At 50.5% G+C, this 13164-nt stretch overlaps 1 protein-coding gene across 4 annotated transcripts in view; it reads right to left on the bottom strand.

Annotated features, from left to right (window-relative positions):
• The window catches only part of BMP2K (BMP2 inducible kinase), a 326672-nt gene that overhangs the window by 90550 nt on the left and 222958 nt on the right, over positions 1 to 13164 (bottom strand). The gene's annotated exons all lie outside the window — the stretch shown is intronic.

Here is a 13164-nt window from a genome sequence, read left to right as displayed (position 1 = left end):
TTGGATGTCGGCTATGCTCTGCTGGAGCCAGTCAAAAGCTCGTCCCTTCCTTTTGCTGGGGAGCCGAGGGGCCTTGCTGAGTCGCACGCTGCTGACGAGAACGAGCGCGCTGGGGCTTAGCCTGGGCCGCAGGCTGTCGAGAAGGAGGATTGTACCTACGCTTGCCAGAAGAGTAGGGAACAGTCTTCCTTCCCCCAAAAAATCTTCTACCTGTAGAAGTAGAGTCTGAAGGCTGCCGGCGGGAGAACTTGTCGAATGCGGTGTCCCGCTGGTGGAGCTGCTCTACCACCTGCTCGACTTTTTCTCCAAAAATATTATCCGCACGGCAAGGCGAGTCCGCTGCTGGATTCTATTCTCCAGGTCGGAGGCACGCAGCCATGAGAGTCTGCGCATCACCACACCTTGAGCAGCGGCCCTGGACGCAACATCAAAGGTGTCATACACCCCTCTGGCCAGGAATTTTCTGCACGCCTTCAGCTGCCTGACCACCTCCTGAAATGGCTTGGTTTGCTCAGGGGGGAGCTTGTCCACCAAGCCCGCCAACTGCCGCACATTGTTCCGCATGTGTATGCTCGTGTAGAGCTAGTACGACTGGATTTTGGCCACGAGCATAGAAGAATGGTAGGCCTTCCTCCCAAAGGAGTCCAAGGTTCTAGAGTCCTTGCCCGGGGGCGCCGAAGCATGCTCCCTAGAACTCTTGGCCTTCTTTAGGGCCAAATCCACAACTCCAGAGTCGTGAGGCAACTGAGTGCGCATCAGCTCTGGGTCCTCATGGATTCGGTACTGGGACTCAAACTTCTTGGGGATGTGGGGATTACTTAATGGCTTGGTCCAGTTCGCCAGCAATGTCTTTTTGAGGACATGATGCATGGGTACTGTGGACGCTTCCTTAGGTGGAGAAGGATAGTCCAGGAGCTCAAACATTTCAGCCCTGGGCTCGTCCTCCACAACCACCGGGAAGGGGATGGCCGTAGACATCTCCCGGACAAAGGAAGCGAAAGACAGGCTCTCGGGAGGAGAAAGCTGCCTTTCAGGAGAGGGAGTGGGATCAGAAGGAAGACCCTCAGACTCCTCGTCAGAGAAATATCTGATGTCTTCTTCCTCTTCCCACGAGGCCTCACCATCGGTGTCAGACACAAGTTCACGGACCTGTGTCTGCAGCCGTGCCCGGCTCGACTCCGTGGAACCACGGCCACGGTGGGAGCGTTGAGAGGTAGACTCCCTCGCCCGCACCGGCGAAGCTCCCTCCGCCGACGTAGTCGGGGAGCCTTCCTGGGAGGCTACCGCAGTCGGTACTGCACGCGGCACCGATGTCGGAGACCTCACCCCGGGCAATGGGCCAGCCGGCGCCTCGCTCGACGGTACCGGTGGCGCAAGCACCCCCGGTACCGGAGGGGTAGGGCGCAACAGCTCTCCCAGGATCTCTGGGAGAACGGCCCGGAGACTCTCGTTCAGAGCGGCTGTGGAAAAAGGCATGGAAGCCGATGCAGACGTCGATGTCAGAGTCTGTTCCGGGCGTGGAGGCTGTTCCGGGCTGTCCAAAGGGGAGCGCATCGACATCTCTTGAACAGAGGGCGAGCAGTCCTCTCGGTGCCGATGCCTACTGGGTGCCGACTCCCTCGGCGACCCAGAGCTCTCGGTGCCGACACGGGAAGGGGACCAGTGACGATGCTTCTTCGACTTCTTGGGACGAAGCATGTCACCGGAGCTTCCCAGCACCGACGAGGAGGACGTAGAATCCAGCCGTCTCTTCCTCGGGGCCGAGGCCGAAGGAGGTCGGTCTCGGGGGGGGGGGGGGCTGTACCGCAGCAGCCCTCAGGGTGGGGGGAGACCCACCCGAAGGCTCACCGCCACCAGCAGGGGAATGGACAGCCCTCACCTGCACTCCAGACGAAGCACCACCGTCCGACATCAGCAGACGAGGAGGTCTCGATACCACCGACGCCGACACAGCCTTCCGATGTCGCCCCGATGCCTCGATGCAATCGGGGGCGAAGATGAAGGTCCAGGCGCCGCCGACGTCGAAGCAGTCGATACTCCCGGTGCCGATGCCGACGAAGAGCCAGAGAACAAAACATTCCACTGGGCTAATCTCGCTACCTGAGTCCGCTTTTGCAAAAGAGAACACAGACTACAGGCCTGCGGGCGGTGCCCAGCCCCCAGACACTGAAGACACGACGTGTGCCTGTCAGTGAGTGAGATTACCCAGGTGCACTGGGTGCACTTCTTGAAGCCGCTGGAAGACTTCGATGTCATGGGCGGAAAAATCGCGCCGGCGAGATCAAAACTTGAAATGGCAAAAATGGCACCACAAAAATAGGGGAAGAAAAAACTTCGACCGAGGCCTAAATAGAGCCTACCCCGACGACAAAAGAAAACTAGAAGTACGGGAAGGGAGAAAACCAGAAAGGTCTCCTTACGACACCTTTTTTTTTTTTAGAACGAAGTCGATAAACGACGCGCGAGGTCAACTTTGGGGCGCGAACGGCGAAACACGACCGTACCGAGTGCGGACAAAAGAAGACTGGCCGGCACGAGCCGGTTCGGGCGGGAAGACGGCTGCGCATGCGCGGTGCGCATCGGCGCGCGAGGTCTAGCAAAGGACTTTGCTAGAGAAGTGTTCCGATTGGAGGGGCTGCCGTGGACGTCACCCATCAGTGAGAACAAGCAGCCTGCTTGTCCTCGGAGAACTTCGCTTTCTCCAAGGACAAGCAGGCTACATGTTCTCACATGTGGGATATCCCTAACAACCAGGCTCACTCAAAACAATGAATATTGGTCAATTGGGCCTCGCAACATCGAGGAAGTAACATAGATTGACCTGAAACCAAAATCAACTAACAGAGTACAGCCTGGAACAGAATCAAAATGGGTCTAGGGAGGTGGAGTTGGATTCTAAACCCCGAACAGATTCTGCAGCATCGCCTGCCCAAACCGACTGTCGCATTGGGTATCTTGCTGAAGGCAGTAGTGAGATGTGAATGTGTGGACTGATGACCACGTTGCAGCCTTGCAAATCTCTTAAATGGTGGCCGACTAAGTGGGCCACTGACGCAGCCATGGCTCTAACATTATGAGATGTGATATGACCCTGTAGAGTCAGCCCAATTTGGGCATAAGTGAAGGAAATGCAATCCGCTAACCAATTAGAAATTGTGCGTTTTCTGATGGCGAAAGAAACAAACAACTGGGCAGACTGTCTGAAGGGCTTTGTCCGCTCCACACAAAAGGCCACTGCTATCTTGCAGTCCAAGGTATGTAAACTGCTTTCGCCAGGGCGGGTATGAGGACAGGGAAAAAATGTTGGCAAGATAATTGACTGGTCCAAATGGAACTCCGATACCACCATTGGCAGGAATTTAGGGTGCATGCGGAGGACTACTCTGTTGTGATGAACCTTGATATACGGTGCATGCACTACCAAGGCCTGAAGCTCACTGACTCTACGAGCTGAAGTAACAGCCACCAAGAAAATGACCTTCCAGGTCAAATACTTCAGATGGTAGGAATTCAGTGGCTCAAAAGGAGCTTTCATCAGCTGGGTAAGGACGACGTTGAGATCCCATGACACGGTGGAGGTTTGACAGGGTGCTTTGACAAAAGCAAACCTCTCATGAAGCAAACTAAAGGCTGTCCAGAGATAGGCTTACCTTCTACACGGCGATGATAGGCACTAATCGCACTAAGGTGAACTCTTACGGAGTTGGTCTTGAGACCAGACTCTGACGAGTGTAGAAGGTATTCAAGCAAGGTCTGTGTAGGACAAGAAAGAGGATCTAGCGCCTTGCTGTCACACCAGGCGGCAAACCTCCTCCATTTGAAAGAGTAACTCTTGGTGGAATCTTTCCTGTAAGCAAGCAAGACTCCAGAGACACCCTCTGAAAGACCCAAGGATGTGAATTCTAAGCTCTCAACATCCAGGCCGTGAGAGCCAGGGACTGAAGGTTGGGATGTAGAAGCGACCCCTCGTTCTGAGTGATGAGTGTTTGGAAACATTCCAATCTCCACGGTTCCTCGGAGGACAACTGCAGAAGGAGAGACAGCCAAATCTGACGCGGCCAGAAGGGTGCAATCAGGATCATGGTTCCGCAGTCTTGCTTGAGTTTCAGCAAAGTCTTCCCTATTAGAGGTATGGGAGGATATGCATACAGAAGGCCTGATCCCCAATACAGGAGAAAGGCATCTGACACTAGTCTGTCGTGGGCCTGAAGACTGGAACAGAACTGAGGGACCTTGTGATTGATCTGAGTGGCAAAAAGATCCACCAAGGGGGTGCCCCACGCTCAGAAGATCTTGCGGATAACGTGCATGTTCAGTGACCACTCGTGAGGTTGCATTACCCTGCTCTACCTGTCGGCCAGACTGTTGTTTATGCCTGCCAGATAAGTTGCTTGGAGAAACATGCCGTGACGGCGTGCCCAAAGCCACATCTGGACGGTTTCCTAACACAGAGGGAGAGATTCAGTGACCCCCAGGCTTGCTGGTATAATACATGACAACCTGACTGTCCGTCTGAATCAATATGACTTGGTTGGACAGCCGGTCTCTGAAAGCCTTTAGAGCATTCCAGATTGCTTGCAATTCCAGGAGATTGATCTGAAGACCATTTTCCTGGAAGGACCAAGCTCCCCCGAGTGTAAAGCCCATCTACAAGAGCTCCCCACCCCAGGAGGGATGCATCCATCGTCAGCACTTTTTGTGGCTGAAGAATTTGGAATGGACGTCCCAAGGTCAAATTGGGCCAAATCGTCCACCACTGCAAGGAATTCCGAAAGTCGGTGGACAGTTGGATCACATCCTCTAGACTTCCCGCAGCTTGATACCACTGGGAAGCTAGGGTCCATTGAGCTGATCTCATGTGCTGGCATGCCATGGGAGTCACGTGAACTGTGGAGGCCATGTGCCCCAGAAGTCAACATCTGCCGAGCTGAGACCTGTTGAGACGCTTGAACCAAGGACAATAGGGACAGGAGACTGTCTGCCCTCACCTCAGGGAGATAAGCTCAAGCTGTCTGTGTTCAACAATGCTCCAATTAATTCCAATTTTTGAACTGGTTTGAGATGGGACTTGGAATAATTGATCACGAACCCCAGTAGTTCTAGCACCTGAATAGTTATTCGCATGGACTGTAGAGCACCTGCCTCCGAGGTGCTCTTCACCAGCCAATCGTCGAGATAAGGGAACACATGCACTCCCAGTCTGCATAGCAACGCTGCGACTACCACCAAGCACTTTGTGAACATTCTGGGCGCAGACGTCAGGCCAAAGGGCAGTACACGGTACTGAAAGTGCTGAGTTCCTAGCTGAAATTGAAGATACTTCCTGTGAGTTGGGAGTATCAAGATGTGAGTATAAGCAACCTTTAAGTCCAGAGAGCATAGCCAATCGTTTTCCTGAATCATGGGAAGAAAGGTGCCTTGGGAAACCATCCTGAACTTTTCTCGAACCAGATAATTGTTCAGGCTCCTTAGGTCTAGGATGGGACGCATTCCCCCTGTTTTCTTTTGCACAAGCAAGTACCTGGAATAGAATCCCAGCCCTTCTTCCCCTGGTGGAACGGGTTCGACCGCACTGGCCTTTAGAAGGGCAGAGAGTTCCTCTGGAAGTACCTGCTTGTGCTGGGAGCTGTAAGAATGAGCTCCTGGTGGGCAATTTGGAGGTTTGGATTCTAGATTGAGGGTGTATCCTAACTGGACTATTTGAAAAACCCACCGGTCGGAGGTTATGAAAGGCCACCTTTGGTGAAAAATCATCAACCTCCCCCCTACCGGCAAGTCGTGCGGTACAGACACTTTTACTAAGGCTATGCTGAACTGGAGTCAGTCAAAAGCCCATCCCTTGCTTTTGCTGGGGAGAAGAATGGGCCTTAGTCGCACGCAGTTGACTAGAACGAGCACGCTGGGGTTGAGCCTGGGCAGGCTGCCGAGAAGCAGGAGTGTACCTACGCCTAGAGTAGGAATAGGGAGCACTTCTCTTCCATCCAAAAAACCTCCTAGATGAGGAGGCTGTAGCAGAAGGTGCCCGGTGGGAGAGAGAATCCATAGCATCATCATGCTTCTTAATCTGATTAACAAGATCCTCTACTTTTTCTTCAAAAAGATTGTCCCCCCGGCAAGGAACATCCGCCATCTGCTGGACAGAAAGATCCAGGTCAGAGACAAGCAGCCATGAGAGTCTGCGCATCACTATACCTTGAGCAGCGATTCTGGATGTCACGTCAAAAGTGTCAAAAGTATCCCTGGCCAGGAACTTGCGACACGCCTTCTGCTGCCTGACCACCTGGCGAAAAGGCTCGGCCAACTCCGTAGGGAGTGCATCAACCAAGCTGGACAGTTGACTTATCTAGTTCTGCAAGTGTACGCTCGTGAAGAGCTGGTATGACAGGATCTTGGCAGCGAGCATAGCGGACTGATACGTCTTTCTCCCAAAAGAGTCAAGAGTCATAGCTTCAATACCTGGGGGTGCCGAAGCATGGTCTCTAGTACTCCTTTGAGAGCGGAATCCACCACCATGGAATTGTGGAGTAATTGGGACCTCATCAATCTAGGTTCACCGTGGATCCGGTATTGGGACTCAGCTTTCTTGGGAACCACAGGGCCAGACAGAGGGGCGGACCAGTTTCTCATAAGGACTTCCCTTCAGTACCTTATGCAGAGGGACAGTCACAGCCTCTTTAGGTGGAGAAGAATAATCCAGGGCTTCCAGCATGTCAGACCTGGGCTCATCCTCAACCTACACAGGGAAGGGAATAGCTGTAGACATTTCCCGGACAAAAGAGGAGAAAGACAGACTCTCTGGTGGAGATAGTCTTCTTTCCAGCGGAGAAGGGTCAGAGGGAATCCCAAAGGACTCAGCGGAAGAGAAGTACCTGTCGGAGACCTCACCACAGGTAAAGGGCCAGACACCGCTACAGCAGATGGCACAGAAGGCGCAAGCACCCCTGACACCGAAGCTGATTGTACACTCGTCAAGAGCCGCCATCGGAGAAGGCTGTGGGGCTGGTGGAACAGGCAGTGTCAGAATCTGTGGAGGCATGGGAGCAGGCACTGGGCTGCTGGGAGACCGATGCATCAGCACCTCCTGTATAGAGGGGGAGTGATCCTCTCGGCGCCAACACTTCTCGGGTGCCGACTCTCTCAATGCTCCGGAGCTCCCGGCACCATGTGTCGAAGGAGAATGATGACGATGCTTCTTAGCCTTCGCTCGACGCCCATCATCGAGACTCCTCGGTACCGAGGAGGACGATGTGGAATCCTCACATCTCGGGGCCGGGTCCGACAGTTGGTCCCGGGGGGTCTGCATAACAGGAGGCCTCAGGACAGGTGGAGACCCACTCGACACCTCATTGCTCCCAGCGCGAGTTGGTCTCTCAGCAGCCATTACCTCTCTCCTCGACGTCAATGCTCCTGTCGATGTCGGACAGGACTGAGCTCCAAAAAGCTTCTCTTGCTGGGCCTCTCGAGACGCTCAGGTCCACTTTTTCATACGAAGACACAGACTACAAGTGGCTGGGCTATGGTCGGGCCCAAGGCACTGGATACACCAAGCATGGGTATCGATACCTGAGATAGTCCGGTTGCACCGAGTACAACGTTTGAAGCCGCTGGATGTCTTCGATGACATGAAAGAAAAACGGCTTCCGCGAAATCAAGCGACGCAATTGTGCCAAAAAAGAAAAGGCACAAAAAAGGGAAAAAGGCCGGCCATGTCGAAAAGAAAAGGAAACTTAAAATATAAAAAGACTATGGGAAACCTAGTATATTTGTTTTTTTTTTTTAATAAAATGAAAAGAAGAGAGAACAGTCGCTAGAAGCTCTTCTTCCTGGGCCTGAAGGAGCGGACTGAAAATACTGCAGCACCTAACCACGGAGAAAAAAAAAGAACTAAAGAGGCACGCTCGCACGGTGGGCGGGAAGTCATTCGTGCTGCCCTCGCAACGGAACTTTCCTGGGCCGCCGTGAACGACAACTCACGTGTGAGAACAAGCAGCCTGCTTGTCCTTGGAGAATGTTCTTTTAACTACTACAGTTCCTAGCCTTTTAGGAGCAAGTAGTATGAAGGGTTGAGCTGACTAGCAATGTGGCTATATTCTTTACCTGTAATCATACAGCACCCCTTCAAAGTCTACAATATAAAGGGCCTATTCATCTTTGTGTGCAGGAGGTATTAGGAAACCCATCAAATAGAACATAAATGTTCGGTACAGCCCTAAATACACTGTGGGAGAGAAGGGTGCAGGAAGAGGTCTCTATTAACTGAAAAGCCAGTCTGATAATGTTCTTTTAACTACTACAGTTTCTAGTCTGTTAGAAGTAGTATGAAGAGTTGACGTGACTAGGAATGTGACTATACTCTTTACATGCAGTGGGTGCGCTGGAGCCGGCTTGCACTGGCTCGCAAGAGCCGGTTGTTAAATATTTTTACAATTTTGTGAGCCGGTTGTTATTCAGGGCAAGCCGGCTCTCCTCCCTCCCTCCCACCCGTTACAGGGTCCCATACCTGCAGAAGGCAACTGGTTGTCCAGTGGATGCTTCGGGGCAGGCAGGAAAGATCCCCAGTCTTGCCTGCCCGCTGCCGGCGCTGACCCTCCCCCACTGCCGGATCGCTCTTTAAAAATGACCGCCGAGACTTCCAGTGGCGGCCTCGCGAGACTTCTGCTGAAGTCTTGGAGGCCACCCTTGTAAGTCTCGGTGGCCATTTTGAAGAGCGATCCGGCAGCGCCGCGGGAGAGTCAGCGCCGGCAGCGGGCAGGAAAGACTGGGGATCTTTCCTGCCTGTCCCAAAGCATCCACTGGACAACCTGGGTGGCTGGAAGGGAGGGGAGGGCTGCTGCTGGACAAGGGTGGAGGGAGGGGACAGCAGGGGGAGAGGAGGGTTTGCTGCTGGACATGGGTGGAGGAAGGGGAGGGGAGGGGGGAGAGGAGGGTTGCTGGACATGGGTGGATGGAGGGGAGGGGGAGAGGACGGTTGCTGGACATGGGTGGATGGAGAGGAGAGAGGAGGGTTGCTGGACATGGGTGGATGGAGGGGAGAGAGAGGAAGGAGATGAGATGAGAGGGAAAAGGGAGAAAAACTGCACATGGATGAAGAAAATAGGCAGAAGCTAGATCCACTGGACAGTCAAGTCTGCAGAAGACCCAGCTTTTACTTACGGATGTAGGGCAAGAAATGAAGAAGAAAGGCGAAAAGTAAAGAAATAAATGGAAAGGAAGCCCTGGAAACGGAGTTAAGAGGACAGATAGCAGCAAAATCGGATACTGGGCCAGCATGATCAGAAAAACAAAGTCACCAGACAACAAAGGTAGAAAAAATCATTTTATTTTCATTTCATTATAGTGTTTGGAATATGTCCACTTTGAGAATCAGGTGCTCAACATTAAAAGTTTCTATTTATTTATGACATTTTATCCCACATTAAACATGAATTAGATTGGAACCTGGGATCATTTAATTTTTTCCCCTGGAATAATGCATTGCCCCCCCCCCCCCCCCCCCCGCCCAGGCTTTCTCCCCGGCTATAGCCAGCTCTGCAATTTGGGAGGGCGCAGAGGTGGACTGGGGAGACAGCCTGTTAAACATTTACCAGCACACTACTGTTTACATGTAACCATTCAGCACCCCTTCAAAGTCTAGAATATGCAGGGCTTATTTATCTCTGAGTGCAGGAGGCATTGGGAAACGTAGAAAATACTCTGGATTAATGTGGAAAGCTGTAGGTAGACAATATGATGAGTGCTTGAAAGTTACTACTAATTATATAGCTTTCTGAAAATTGAATTTCAGTTCTGATTCCATAGGTTCAGATAATTGTTTTATGAGCAGAATTACAACTACACTGAGGTCCGATTAAACTGTAGCACACACAACCCCCAATTAGGAAATTATCAATCTGCTCATGAATATGAGTACTGACAGAAGCAGTAACAAAGTTTCCACCTAAGTGAGAATGGTACACTGATATGCTGCTCAAAAACATCTTTACTGAAGAGGCTTGTAGATCAGATGTCAAAAGATGGCAGACAGTGGTCATGAGCAGATAAAGGGTCAAGATTTTCCTGCATATATCAAATGGAGAACTCTTCCATTTAAAAATTTAATTTTTTCTTTTGGATTGTTCTCAAGAAGCTATTAAGAAAATCTCCATTTCCTGAGAAAGTTGGAGAGATGTTACTGAATGCTCACCATCCATGCTGCTACTGCTAATGAATATTTACCTAAATGGCAAGTGCTCCCTTGATCTTATGTTATCAGAGAAATATTCAGATAAAGAATCGGTGTCTTGATAGCTGATACAGACAAGACCAAGAGGGTGCTGTAAGAATACAGGAGCCTGTCTAAAATCAGTCTGTAATCATTTGATCTTTGAGAGTAAAAGCATGGAAGCAGCAGCTTCATCTTCTGGCATATGCAAGTCATCAAGGTAGGGATGAACTCTGTTACCCTCGTTACAAATGTAGGCCACCTACCACCACCATGGTTCTTGGAAAAGGTCCTGGGTGATGTTGCAAATCAAAGGGCATCACTTGGAACCTACATTGATGGCCCAGAATTCCAAAGCACAGGAAATGTTGATGAGGCAACTAGATTGAAATGTAAAAGAAAGCCTCCTTGACGTCCATGGAGATAAACTGACTAAACCACTGCTGTTACTGAATTAAAAGTTTCCATTCAAAAGCACAGCACTTTAAGAGCGCGGGTCATGTGCTTGAGGTCTAAAATTGGATGAAAGATGCCTTCCTTTTTGGGCACAACAAAATAAATGGATTTTCCAGAACCTGCTTTGCCCATGGAACAGGAGGACACTCCCTTTAGAACCAGGCAACCTGAACTTCTGCCAGTCTTTTGAGCCCAGGCACCCCAAGGAGATTCCAAAAACAAACAAACAAACAAACAAACAAATAAATAAATAAACAACAACAACAGAGAGCATGGGCAAATTTAAGCTTGTAGACTTCTCTGATTATCTCTAACACTCAGATTGTGATAATATGGGTCTATTCGTTGTAGAAATTCTAGTCATCTGCCTATCAGCCAAGCTGATGAGTGGACCTGCAAAGCATCATTGGGAAGAGCAGAAAGAGAAGCATGCAAGAACTGACTTGTCCCTCATTTGTCTCCTCGAAAGGAAGATTGCTTCTGCTCAAAACAATTGAAAGGGTAAGAACTGGACTGACCAGATTAGTACCACCTATAGTCCCAAAACCAGGTGCGCAACTGAGAACCATGCGAGGACAACTTCAATTTATCCTCGCGAGGACAACTTCAATTTATCCTCACGAAGACAATGGGACTTAGACTCTCCTAGACCCTTAACAAGTTTCTCAAGGTCCTCACCAAACAATCACTCCCCTAAAGAACAGCTTAGCAAGAGAAGCCACATTTGCAGCCCAACTGCAAAGCCATAGAAGTGTTTAGCTGACACTGCCAAGGTTATTTCCTTGGCTGAAGCTCTGCGATCATAAAGCCCATCCGCCAAGCAGGCAAGACCTGACTCCAGGGCATGACTCCAAATCCAACGAAGGGTCCCCAGCCTGTTAAACAACCTTAAGACAAGGTCTAGCCATACAGGATGATGAGACAGTAGCCTGGAGGCAGAAGGACGCAATCTCAAAGGCAACTTTCAAAGAAGTCCCAAGACTGCTGTCCTTCATATCCTTGAGAACCATGCCCCCCCCCCCCCCCCCTTGGACAGGTACCGCAGTCTTCTTGGTCACCACCGTGACCAATGAGCCAACTGCAGGGAGCTTAAGCAGGTCCTCAACACATACAGCTTCGCCATAGCCCTGGCCATTCTCAGACTTGTGTCCGGCATATTCTGCTTCGTAGAAATCAAATCCTGCACAGCTGAATGGATAAAGGCCTTAGGCGGCCTCTTGGTACCTGACATCATAGGGTACTAAGCTGCCCCTGCCTGAAACACCAGAGAAGAGATATAAAAAGACCTCTAAAGCCCTCACAGCTCTTCCTTGTGGAAGAAGCGGGAGACTGAGGGATCATCACTAGGCAGCTCTTCTTCTTCTAAGGACTCTCCCTGAACAGAAGACTCAAAGGAGCCCCTGAGAAAAAGAGGGAGCAGCTCAGACTAAAGATTCAGCATCGTTCAGAATCAGACTGCAGTCCTCTCTTCTTAGCCAAATCATTCCGAGACTGAAATTTATTTATTTGGTTCACTTGTATCCCACATTTTCCCAGCTTATGCGGGCTCAATGTGGCTAACAAAGTTACTAGAAAATTACTTAATACAACAGGATAAAATTGTTCCAGAAAAAAAGTGTCAAATACAAGTACAGAAGCAGCTGAAATAAGAGAATACAGGAGCAACAAAGGGAAGCAGAAAGAAGGTAAAAAGCGGGAAAACAAACAAAACGGGAAAAAAGGTGTTTAAAGAGCATTGTGGACTGCGGGGTAGGCTTTATTGAACAAATAAGTTTTTAGTAATTTTTTTAATGTTTGATGATCCTGTGTCTCTTTCAGGAGTCTCGGCAAAGCATTCCAGGTTCGCGGGCTGATGAACGAAAAGGATGATGGGTATATAGTCTTATATTTTAGATTCAGGCACCGGTCAAGTTCCTCGGGTCAGATACTCCGGAACCAGGATATATAAACAGTTCAGGATGTCGAGATGGACACAAGCTGAGGCTGGGGTCGGGCTTTATCCCAGTAGGCTTGTAACCTAGGCCACCTTCATGTGTGTCTCCTTTTCTCCCGTCTATTCTGGACCACTTAGATATACTTGATTGATGGTATATCAAATACTTTATTGTGAGGGAAGACGTGGTGATCGGCTGCTTTTTAACCGATTTTTCCCAGTTGCAGTGCTATTGCTCACTTACTGTGTCACCTCCCCCGAAATATCCTAGAGTTTTCCCTCCACATGACATGGCTGCTCTTTCTATCCCACCCTCCCCCTCACACACCTGGCATGCCGCCTGCTTTCCCTGGGGGCAGGGAGTGCTACTCTTGGTGCCTTTTTTTTCTTCACGGTGTGACTCGCTCATTACCTGCCCTCCCACCGCTCGCTTTCAGACTATCCAAGTGAGTCCGGCATTTTGCCTCCACCTCTCCGGTGAGTCTTCCCACTGCCTTCCCTGCTCGGTCGTTCACTCCTGGGACCCGCTTTCAATTGCCGAGACCACCTCCTTTCTCACTCCTGTACGCGGATT

Source organism: Microcaecilia unicolor, chromosome 2 (assembly GCF_901765095.1).
Source record: "Microcaecilia unicolor chromosome 2, aMicUni1.1, whole genome shotgun sequence".
NCBI lineage: Eukaryota > Metazoa > Chordata > Amphibia > Gymnophiona > Siphonopidae > Microcaecilia > Microcaecilia unicolor.
Note: the sequence above shows the minus strand (reverse complement) of the source record. Positions and strands in the feature narration are given on the sequence as shown.